We start from the raw sequence: 11,530 nt of genomic DNA, 5'->3' as shown, positions 1-11,530 counted from the left end.
TGGCAAACTGCTATGCAAGAAGAATTTGATATACTGAAAGCTCAAGGAACATGAATGTTGGTTTCTCCTCCTAATAGAGCTATCATTGGGAGAAAATGAGTTTACAAAGTGAAAAATAATCTTGATGGTTCTATATCTAGACATAGTGCTTGGCTAGTTGCTCAAGAGTATAGTTAACAGTAAAGTTTAGATTACTCAGAGACTTAGTCCAGTAGTTAGACATACTACTATTAGACTCATTCTTGCTTTAGAAGCTGAATTTGGTTGGAATTTAAGACAAGTGGACATAAAAAATGCATTTCTTGATGGGGATCTTGAAGAAGAGGTCTATATAAAGCAACCTCAGGGTTTCACAGATTCCAAGTATTTCAATCATGTTTACAGATGAGTTAAATATCTTTATGGTCTAAAACAAGCTCATAGAGCTTGTAATTCCAAATTTACAAGTTATCTTCTAGCTTTTGGTTTTGAAGCTTCATTGTCAGACACCAGTTTGTTTGTTAAAGTTGATGATGAAAACGTTATTCTCTTGCTATATGTTAGTGATACCATTTTTACTGGTTCAAGTCCTACCAAAATTTAGTTAGTTGTAACAAGCCTAGGAAAGATGTTTGATCTCACAGACATGGGCGAACTTACATATTTCTTAGGTTTGCATATTCAATATCAACATGATAAATTCTTGTTTATCAGTCAATCCAAGCGTCATATAGAATTGATTGTAGCTAAAGGTATTCAACTTTTTGGTCCAAGTCATTATAGAAATCTGGTTGTTGCTCTTCAATACTTAACCTTGACTAGACTTGATATTGCACATTCGGTCAACATGGTTTGTCAATTCATGACATAACTTACCAAGTTGCATCTTCATCTAGTCAAAAGAATTTTTAGATACCTGCAAGGAACCATCTAGTCAAAAGTATACAAAGTGTGCATATTTTAATCTCATGAATTATTCATACTCTGATTGGGCTACTGATATCAATACTCAAAGAACAATCACTTGAATGTGGTGTATTTAGGATCCAATCCAATCTTATAGCAATCTAAGAAGCAATCAACAGTTTCCAGAAGCTCAGTAGAGGCTACAAGGCTTTAGCTCATTGTGCAGTTGATATCTTTTCGATTCGATCTTTATTCAAAGATGTTCTTCAATTCATAAATGCACCTCCATACTTACACTATGATAATCTCTCTGCCATAGCCTTGAGTTTAAATCCTGTTTTTCATTCTTGGATTAAACACTTAGACACAGACTACCACTTTGTTGGTGAGAAAGTTCAAAAAGGAGATCTCATTGTGCAACAAAGGACCACATTGCAAATGTTCTTACTAAAGGACTGCATAGTCCTGTCTTTCAGAAACATTATCGACATCTTAGTTTGGGAGTTCCTGAAGATTTGCAACAATCTCAGTTTGGGACTTCCCAGCTTCGTGTTTTGGGGAGGTGGGGAATAATAACCGTAGTGACATTTGTCATGTTTGTATTGGTTGAATTAGTTGTAAGGATTGAGCTAGTTGAAAGGTTGTATTGTAGTTGTGTAGTGTGTTAGATTTGTATATAAACAAAGTGTACGAGTCATTGTGAATTATGATGTAATAAACACAATTGAAATCTTATCTTCATCTCTCATTGCCCGATCACCATTTTCTCTTCTTCTTTATTTCTTCTTTCTCTGTTAATAAATGAAAGAAATAAGAAAGTGAGAGCTACAATGACGTACACACAAAATATAGAATCCAAAAAAAATTTCTCAATACGCTGGGTAAACATGAAATTATATTCCATACGAACATCTGTACATGGCAACTCTCTCATAAAAAGTGCGCCCCCACAGAAAATCTCACCTGATCCCATTTTTTTGTGTGTAGTTGCTCTATACAATCGACTTGCCGTACAGTACTGTGACCAAAATTTTAAGGTGGGCAACCCCGGTTGAATATCTAGTGCTTACGCTATACAAGGAACTTAAATAAATATACACTTCACAAGAAAAGCAAAGGCTTAAAAGGAATCCTGTGAAAATCTTGTGGGCGGCTTCTATCCATTTAGTTGGCATTTGACCTTGATTATTTCATCGCTAACTACCATTAACGAATAAGAATATCAGCAGATTGATAATGGTCTAGTACTGCACAACACCACTGGCAGGGATTATTATAGTTAAATTGTTGCTTGGTAATATTTAAGAATACTTAGGATATTAATTATTTAGTAATTTAAAACGTATCTTGCCAACTGAGCAGGTGTCGTAGATTTTATTCATGGATTTGGAGGATCCTCTCCTGAGCTCAGCCTGTTGAGCTTTCTGAGCAAATCACACGGATCGTTGGATTTTGATCCAACGACTACAAACAAGGAACTCTTTTAAAAGTTATAATGATTGTAGCTGTTGGATCAAATCCAACAACCCCGTATGAGAGGATCAAAATCCTTTATTCATTTGGTCAGATGATTTTTTATAGAAGATCTGCTGACAACCTGGCCCAAATAATTTTTTTATGTGTGTGAGTACTTGCATGTGCAATGGGAGAAAAAAGACATTGTTCTCCAGCACAATATTGCATGAGATTCTTTGGAAAAATGTGTGAATTACAAACAATGGTGTGCAATAATTATGGTGGTCAACCGTCAAATTGATTCTAAATATAGAGAAGTGACTTATATACTATTTTTCACTATTTCAAAAATCTCCGTCTAGCGTTGCCTCGATCCCGCTAAACGGCTAGTCACCATCCCGATTAGTCCTGAGGCGTTTAAAAATTAAGAAAGTGCGCCTAGACCTACTTAGGCATCCGCCTAGCCCATCTAAACCCGCCTAGGCGCCCACCTAAACCCGCCTAGGGACCCTTCTAAGTCGCTACTCTCACTAATACAAAAAATCTGTAATTGTCATTTTGCATTTTATTTTTTCAACAAAATGTCATAAACTTGTTGATCACTTAGATGAACACTAATTATATGCTGATTCCCCATATTTTCAGTATTTCTAATACTTTATAATCCACATGTCATTTTATTTTGTAATTATGTATACAATTATATGTTTTTAAGTATAAATAGGCACTTGTTTATAGAATATATGATAAATTTACTTAAATCCGCCTAATCCGCTTAGGCCCCAGCCCACTGCATGACTAGTGTCTAGTGTCTTTGAAAACCTTGATATTTTCTTGATGTGTTTTATCATAATGAACTGATGATGATAATCTATGTCTAGACGGTTACAGATTCATGATTATTACTCTGTGGTATCAGAATGTAAACATGATAAAAAAAAGATTTAGTCGAAATGTAAACATGATTAAAAAAAAAAATTAAACCGTAATACATTCATTCATAATTCTGCTATAAAATCATATTAAGTTAGCAAAATTGTGAAACTAAAACCAATAAAATCAACACACATATAAGAACCAATAAAATCATAGATGCAGTGAAACTAGATTGTGAATTCACAACCCATTACTAGATTTAAACAAGTGTCAATACAAAATTAATTCACAAACCTAGCAGAAGTTCTACTGCATTACAACTAACCATGATTCCTCCCTGATTCTATTTCTCCATCATAAAAAAAATGCAATACAAGAAAACATATGGGGCTTCAGAAAGGGGAAATGAGGGAGAGAAAAAAAAATTCCATAAATCTCATTGGCCATAACCTGAATGAAACAAAACAACCCACTGTATAAAATAGGTGACTGTCTTCATAAAGTTGCGGAAGAGACTTAAGTGTGGGATTTAGGTTCAGAAAAGGGATAAAACCTGGGTCTGTTGAGGGGGAACCCAGATGCTTGATACTAATTGAATCAACTTTCTTATGAAAAAAAAAAAAAAAAATTCAGAAAAAAAAGGAAAGAAAGAAGAAGAAAAAAATGAAAAAAAAAGGGGAAAAAAAATCAACTTTCTTATATTTATGTTTATTTAAATATTAAAGAAAAAAATGGGACTGCAACACAATCACATTTCTAATCCAATAGGACTGCAACATTCCCCCTTGACTGTTTAAATACTCAAACAAAACGTCGTATCAGATCTTTAGCAGATGATGTAGAACAGTTGAAGAAGTCATTGGCACAACGGGTGAATGCGAGTCTCAAATATAAGAAAGTAAGTATGCATTGGTAGTAAAACTTACAAAACCTCGCTATGGTAAAACCCAAGGTATGGGGAAAACCTATAGACTAGGGAGAAAAGTGAGAAGTATGTATAATGTCTAAAACAAACATCAAACAGGACAAAAGCAGTGAACGTAACGGAGTATGATCATCTTAGGATTGGTGCCTTATCAAAACCTCGTTAGGTAGCAAAAACCCAATGGGAAAAATGCTCCTAATCGTAGGAAAAAGAGTACATTAAGATCAAGTGAGTATGCTTGAGGATACTCCCCCTGAGTTAGACATAACTTCCAAATAAGAAAACTACAAGCAATTCAACTCAAATAATTTACGCATACCGATTCCTTGGTCGAGCTTTTGAAAGTAGACTCAGGCTTGACTTCATCAAGAGATCGACTAGGTTGTGTTGGGAATGGATTTACTTAACTTCAATGTTCTGATGTTGTAGTTGTTGGTGAGAATAAAAGAACTTCGGGGCTATGTGCTTGCTGTTGTCTCCTTTGATGTATCCCTTTTTTAACTGCTTGATACATGTTGCATTGTCTTCAAAGATCGTCGTAGGAAGGTAAGAAAGACCACTAGTGCTTCGAATATGTTCCATGACTGCTCTTGACCAAAAGCACTTTCGCGAGGCTTCATGCAGGGAGAGAATCTCAGCATGGTTCGAAGAAGTTGCAACTAGCGTTTGCTTGGTAAACCTCCAAGACATAGCGGTGTCTCCAACAGTAAAGACTTAACCCACTTGAGAACGTGCCCTATGTGGGTCAGACAGATAACCAACATCTGCGTAACCAAGGAGGCATGAATCGACCCGAGGACCAAAGAGGGTGGAGGCTCATCTCTAACACCATTCCAATGTTTGCGTGTAGACGCGTTGCTATATCTAGCCAAAAGATTAACAGCGAAGGAGATGTCGGGTCTAGTGCATTGAGCCAAGTACAATAAAGTACCAATTGCACTTAGGTATGAAACTTCAAGCTCCAAAATTTCTTCCTCATCCTCCTTTGGACGGAAGGGATCTCATTTAGCATCAAGAGTCCGAACGACCATATGAGTACTTGAAGGCTTCGTTTTATCCTCATTAAAAGGTCGCAACACCTTCTAGGTGTAGTTCGATTGATGTACTAGGATTCCATCCAAACAATGCTCGATCTCTAGGCCAAGACAATATCGAGTTTTCTTAAGATCTTTCATCTCAAATTATGATTTCAAGTGCACGACAATTTCCTCAAGCTCTACGGGAGTTCCAATGAGGTTCATGTCGTTGACATAAACTGCAATGATCACAAATCCGGAATGTGACTTCTTAATGAACATGCATGGGCATAGTTCGTTGTTCACATAACCTTGACTTATCAAATATTCACTCAGACACCGCCCGGATTGTTTCAATCCGTAGAGTGATCTCCTCAATCTAATTGAAAGAGTGTTCCGTGATCTAGAACTATTTGAACTAGTCAATGGAAGTCCTTTTGGAACTTTTATGTACATTTCTGTATCTAGATCCCCATAGAGATATGCGGTTACCACGTCCATCAGCGGAATGTTATGACGTTCATTATGGGGGAATATGTCTCCTCATAATCAATCCTAGGGCATTGACAGAAGCCTTGTGCTATGAGGGGTGCTTTGTATCGTACTATTTCATTCTTCTCATTACGCTTCCTCACGAAAACCCACTTAGCCAACAGGCTTTACATGTGGTGGAGTAGGAGCTACAAACCCAAACACCTTGCATTTTGCAAGCGAATCGAGTTATACTTGGATTGCTTGTTTCCAGCTTGACCAATTTGTTCTACATCGACATTCAACAATGAAGCGTGGTTCAATGTCATCGCTAAGCATGATGTCGGAAGCAACGGTATACGTGAATGCATCATCGACAATCATCTCATTTCGATTCCAAACCTCACCTAATACTGCGTAATGGACCAAAATCTCACGATTCTCAGGGGTTGGTATGTTTCATCTAAAACATCACCGTAATCTAGAATAACCTCATGCGTTTGAATATATGAGTAAGCAATGGTCGGATTCAAACTAGGGTCACTAGTTTGTGCCGTTTTCTTCTTCTAGGGTTGCGAATCCTTTGAACAATGAGGCCTGCCACTCTTTAGGGTAGAAGTAGGTGATTGGCTAGCCGCCATTGTTCCTTGCCCTGTGGGAAGTGTGGCCGCCCCATCCTCGAGGATGGTTCAGCCTTCCACGGTGGTGTTACGGCATACATTCGCTACATCCATCCTTACAGGTGCGTTTATAGTGGGTATATGTGATCTCGTCACCTTCGTTAGATCAATAATAGCATCTGACATGCTTTAAGCGATGCTTTGAAGATCTAGAATGCATCGCACTTCAGTTTCAAACTGAGGTGTGCGGGGATCTAAATGAGACATATTGGGAGTAATCCATGACAAGTCGCGGTGTTTTATAGGAATGTTATTAATCTTATCTCCCCTCTAACGACGGGAAGACTATCTCATCGAAGTGATAATTCGCAAAACGTTCAGTAAATGGATTTCCTGTCAAGGAATCTAAGTAGCGTGGTGAATCATAACCGAAATAGATTCCTATTTTTCTCCAATGACCTATTTTGGTATGCAGTGGCGACGCTATTAGAACATATACTACGCACCCAAACATATGTAAATGCGAGATGCTAGACTTGTATCCAATAACCAACTATAACGGTGAATGAGATTGGGTAGTGGTGGGCCTCAGGTGGACCAATATAGTTGTGTGCAATATTGCATGGCCCTAGGCAGATACAGGCAAATTGGTTCTCATAACCAAAGTCCAAGCTATCATTTAAAGGCGCTTTATGAATGCTTCTACCAGGCCGTTTTAGGTGTGAACATGGGGTACATGATGTTCAACTTCAATCTCAACAGACATGCAATAATCGTCAAAGGTCTATGACGTAAACTCTCCAACATTATCCAGTCGAATTGACTTAATCAGATAATCAGGGTGGTGAGCCCTTTGCTTAATAATTTGTGCTAGGAGTTTCACAAATGCAGCATTGCGGGTGGACAATAAGCAGACATGTAACCATCGTGTCGATGCATCAACCAACTCCATAAAGTATCTAAATGGTCCGTACATTGGTTGGATAGGTCCACAAATATCCCCATGAATCCTCTGAAGAACTTTAAGGGGGTCGTGAATAATCTTTGTAATTGAGGGTTGAGTATTCAACTTCCCCAGGGAACATGCTTTGCAAAGTGGATCGTTGGGATAAGATTTCAAGTGATGCCCATGAGATGCTATGAGGATACGGCGCATCAAATCTTGTATGGGGTGTCCCATTCGATCATGCCAAAGCAGGTGAATGTCCTGGAACCCAGCCATAGGGCCGGTCACATAGTGTGTCTTAAGGGCTCGAATGGTTGTTATGTATAACCCACTCGGGAGACGTTCCAGCTTCTCGTGAATATGCTTTCGACCATATTTGTAAGAAGTTATACAAAGATATTCAGAACCATTCTCTCTAGTGGTTTCAACATGATATTTATTATCTCGAATATCTCTAAAACTCAGCAACGTTCTTCCGTAACGTGGAGAATAGAGTGCCTCTTTAATGGTTAATTCAGTACCATTGGACAACATTATATGTGTTTTTGCATATCCTTCTATTAGGTTAGATGGGCCTAAGAGGGTTATCAGAGGTGCATTCTTAGGTACGAAGTTAGTGAACTAGTGTTTGTTATGCAATATGGTGTGCCTAGTTGCACTATCAGCCAGACAACTAACTTCCCCAGTAGCCATACTTAGAAATAAATTAATTGAATCGGTCACATGCATAAATATAATTCCATTCATTCAAGTAATCAATTCGAAAAATAATGTCCATATAATAATTACCCAAAGTTCAAAACAAACCAAACCAAACAAATAATTCCAATACTTAGAAAAATTGTCTGAAAATTAAACCATAAACCTAGAAATTAAAAGAGGGGGGGGGGTTCGGCCACTAGGGGTATAACACCCTAAAAACATGTCTAAAATTTATTCTTCCATAGGAGCGGATACCTCCTAACAATCAAAAACCTCCATGGATGTGGTAGCATTTTCGGGATGTTTCACATGCACAAAGTTAGTATCACGACTGGAATGATACTTGGCAATGGCCTCAGGGGTAGCTCGGCATACGCATAACCAATGATCCTTTGATCCACATCGGTAACACATGTCCCTTTCAGTGGAATCCGATTGAACAATAGCTTTTCCCTTGTTCTTGAAGTTTGGGGCCTTCGGGACAAGGGGTTGGCGCTTCTGGGTCAAGTTTCCTCCCTTGGATGGGCTTCTATTTGGTGGACCTTGGGCTCGTGGTGGGCCTTGCAGTCATTTTCTACGGCCATAATGGGGTTTTCGTCAATTGTGGCTGCTAGAATTTGTCGCATACGCTTCAAGCGGTGTGTTCGAGCCAGTAGGTCGAGCTTGATGATTTTTCATTAAAAGATGGTTCTTCTTTTCAACGAAAAGTAGAACAGATATCAAATTTGAAAATTTAGTGCACTTCTGTGCCCTATATTGTTGCTACAGGACAATATTGATGGCTTTGAAAGTCGAATAGGTCTTCTCTAGGAGATCCTGTTTGTTTAAGTCCTCTTGACAGAACTTAAGTAATGATCGGATTCTACAAACTTCAGAGTTGGATTCATTCATAGACTTAAAGTCTTGGAAGTGTAGATGCTGCCAGTCATGTCTTGCTTCAAGCAAGAATATGCCTTTCTGGTGATCGAAGCGATCCGTTAGGGTGAGCCAGAGGATACGGGGATACTCTTCTGCAAGGTACTCGGTTTGCAGTGCATCATGGATGTGTTTTCAGATGAAGATCATGGCAGTAGCTTTCTGAGCTTCGTCTACGGGTTCATCGTCGATTGCTTCCTCGATAGTAGCTCTAAGATTTTTTGCAGTAAGATTGAGTTTCAGATCTTGAACCTACTTCATGTAGTTTCTTCCAGAGACTTTTAGAGTGGTGAAATCGAACTTGTTCGACATGTCCCTAAATAGAGGGTACAACAAAATGTGGTTAGTCATATGGAAAGCCATAGATATATATCGTAGAACATTCAGGTTCTATAGACATGTATTGGTTTAATTTAGGAATAAAAGCTACAGGCTTCATGTGGTAAGTTTTGAATGAAAATTTCGGGTTTCAGAGGCACTAAATTTGAAACTACAAGTTCGATTTAGTTATGAACGTTTAGTTCATATATAGGGGTACTTGCAAGAACACATAATACAATATACAATAAAGTGTAGTGGATTTATGGATTGCTTTAGGAACCCAAGTGTGAGTGCTTCGGGACTACGAAAGATAGTCAACGGTACAAAGTAACAAAATAGTTTATTGAATTTTTAATTGCCAAAATGTGATCTTTAGGCCAATAATTTTAGATTAATTATCAGATTAGTGGACTGCTGGTCACTTTAATTAATTCAATAGATTGAGCCATTCAGGATCGATTGTAGAAGCAAAAATAATTATAACATTCAGGTTAAAATTATTTAGAATGCGAAAAAAAAAAAAAAGCATTTGGATTCGAAAACCATAGCCCAATCACGGTGGGCATGGGTGCCATGAGTAGGGCAAAGCCCTAAGGGCATGTGGACCTCGAGTGGCTGCAACGGGGTAGTCCAAATCATGTCTGCAGGCCACGGGCCTAGTGAAGGGAAGCCCAGTAGCAAAGCTGCTGGCGTTTTGGGCCAAGACTGATGCATGGGGCAAGCCCAAAGGTTTGCGGATGGTGCGAGAAAACCTCAGCCGAAGCTAGGTTTCGGTTCTTAGGTCGCATAGACAAGCCCAGTCATCTGGGCTGGCTTTTGCTGTCGCAGGTCGTGGCAAGGGCAAACCCAGTAGGCCGAAAAGGCTGCTGCAAATGGGCGAGGGTTTTAAGCCCGTGTCAAGGACAAACCTAGCATGGCTTCAGGCATTCAGTTGTGGGTTCGGGTTTGGACCGGGGGTTGTAGGCCCGTGTGGTAATCAACCCAAATCGAAGTCTGGTTGGGTCCGAGAGAGGTAGCAAGGCCAGAAGGCTGCGCACATGGTCCAGGGCGCGAAGTACCTTGGTAGGATTCCCTTTGAAATATATTTTAGGATCCGAATCTTCTAGTTTTTAACTATTTTTTCAAAGAGTTTCATTACAAAGAATCACTCAAATTCGAAATTATTTATTCACTCAACTAAATGATTGTTACTTTAGGTTCCGATAATTAAAATACAATCGAGAGTGAACCTCACAAGATATCCTCAAATACACATGTTGAAGGAATTTCTTAATAGGTGACATGTATCTTGAACTTCTCCTTTTGAAGGTACAATGTTTAATTGATAAAGAAAAACCGTACAAGAGGATTGGGTGCTTGTGCAGCCTTATTAAAATTTTGCCAAGGGTTTTTACCCCAATCAAAGGTAAAAGGGAAATTTTATTTAAACCTATCTAACTTCTTTTTACACCCAACTTAAATTTTAAATATTAATTGTCTATTTTACCCTATTGCATAATTACTATTAAGTACAAAATGAAATTAATAATAAAAATGAAATTTATCAATAGACCCACATACTATAACTAAACCCTAGCATCACTCTTTGTTTATCCTACGTTCATTCTGACTAAAACACTAATAGGTCTGATAGAGAAAAACAAGCTTTTCTATTGATGGATGGTGATTTTGAAGTTTTTAATCCTCTAACTAAGGTATGACTCGATTTATAGATATTTTGTTTGTTTGCTTCTTCTTTGGATTAAATTTCATACTTGTTATATTATATTGTATTTGTTTCTCTATGTCATCTGTATGCGCCCCAAAACACCAATGCAAGGACTTTTGATTAGTACTGCAAAGACATAAAACTTGATTCTTGGTGAAAATAAAGATTGCTCAACCTTAACCACGGACTGGCGAGTGGCATGTCTTGTACCTTTTTTATTCAAAATAGCTCCAATTTGTTTATTTGTTTATTAACATAGCAGTAAAACACCCAACCCTATGTCACTTCAAAGTTTCTTAAAATGTACATGAAATGCTCGATTTAAAGAGGATTGAACTGGAGCTTGCATAACATTCTCTTGGCAAATTCAAGTCTATGGAATGATCTCTTTGATCCCAAGTCCATGGATGGGTTGTGGTAGCATAGAAAAAAAAAAAAAAAAAAAAGCAACCATGGAAATGCTAGTCTTATACGACAGATGCAAGGGCAAAAGACGCCTTTTAAAAAAAAACATTCAATTAGAGATGTTATTTTATAAAGAGGATGTGTGTAAAGATAATTTTACATTTTGAATTGGATTTGAGAGGTTAGTTTAGGTAATAAATTTGGGTTTAAAGAGATATTAATTCTTTAATAAAAAAACAATATGGGTGAAGAGAGTAAGTTGGGTGTAGAAAGAGGTTAGATGGG

This window comes from Pyrus communis, chromosome 4 (assembly GCF_963583255.1).
Source record: "Pyrus communis chromosome 4, drPyrComm1.1, whole genome shotgun sequence".
Taxonomy (NCBI): Eukaryota; Viridiplantae; Streptophyta; class Magnoliopsida; order Rosales; family Rosaceae; genus Pyrus; species Pyrus communis.
Note: the sequence above shows the minus strand (reverse complement) of the source record.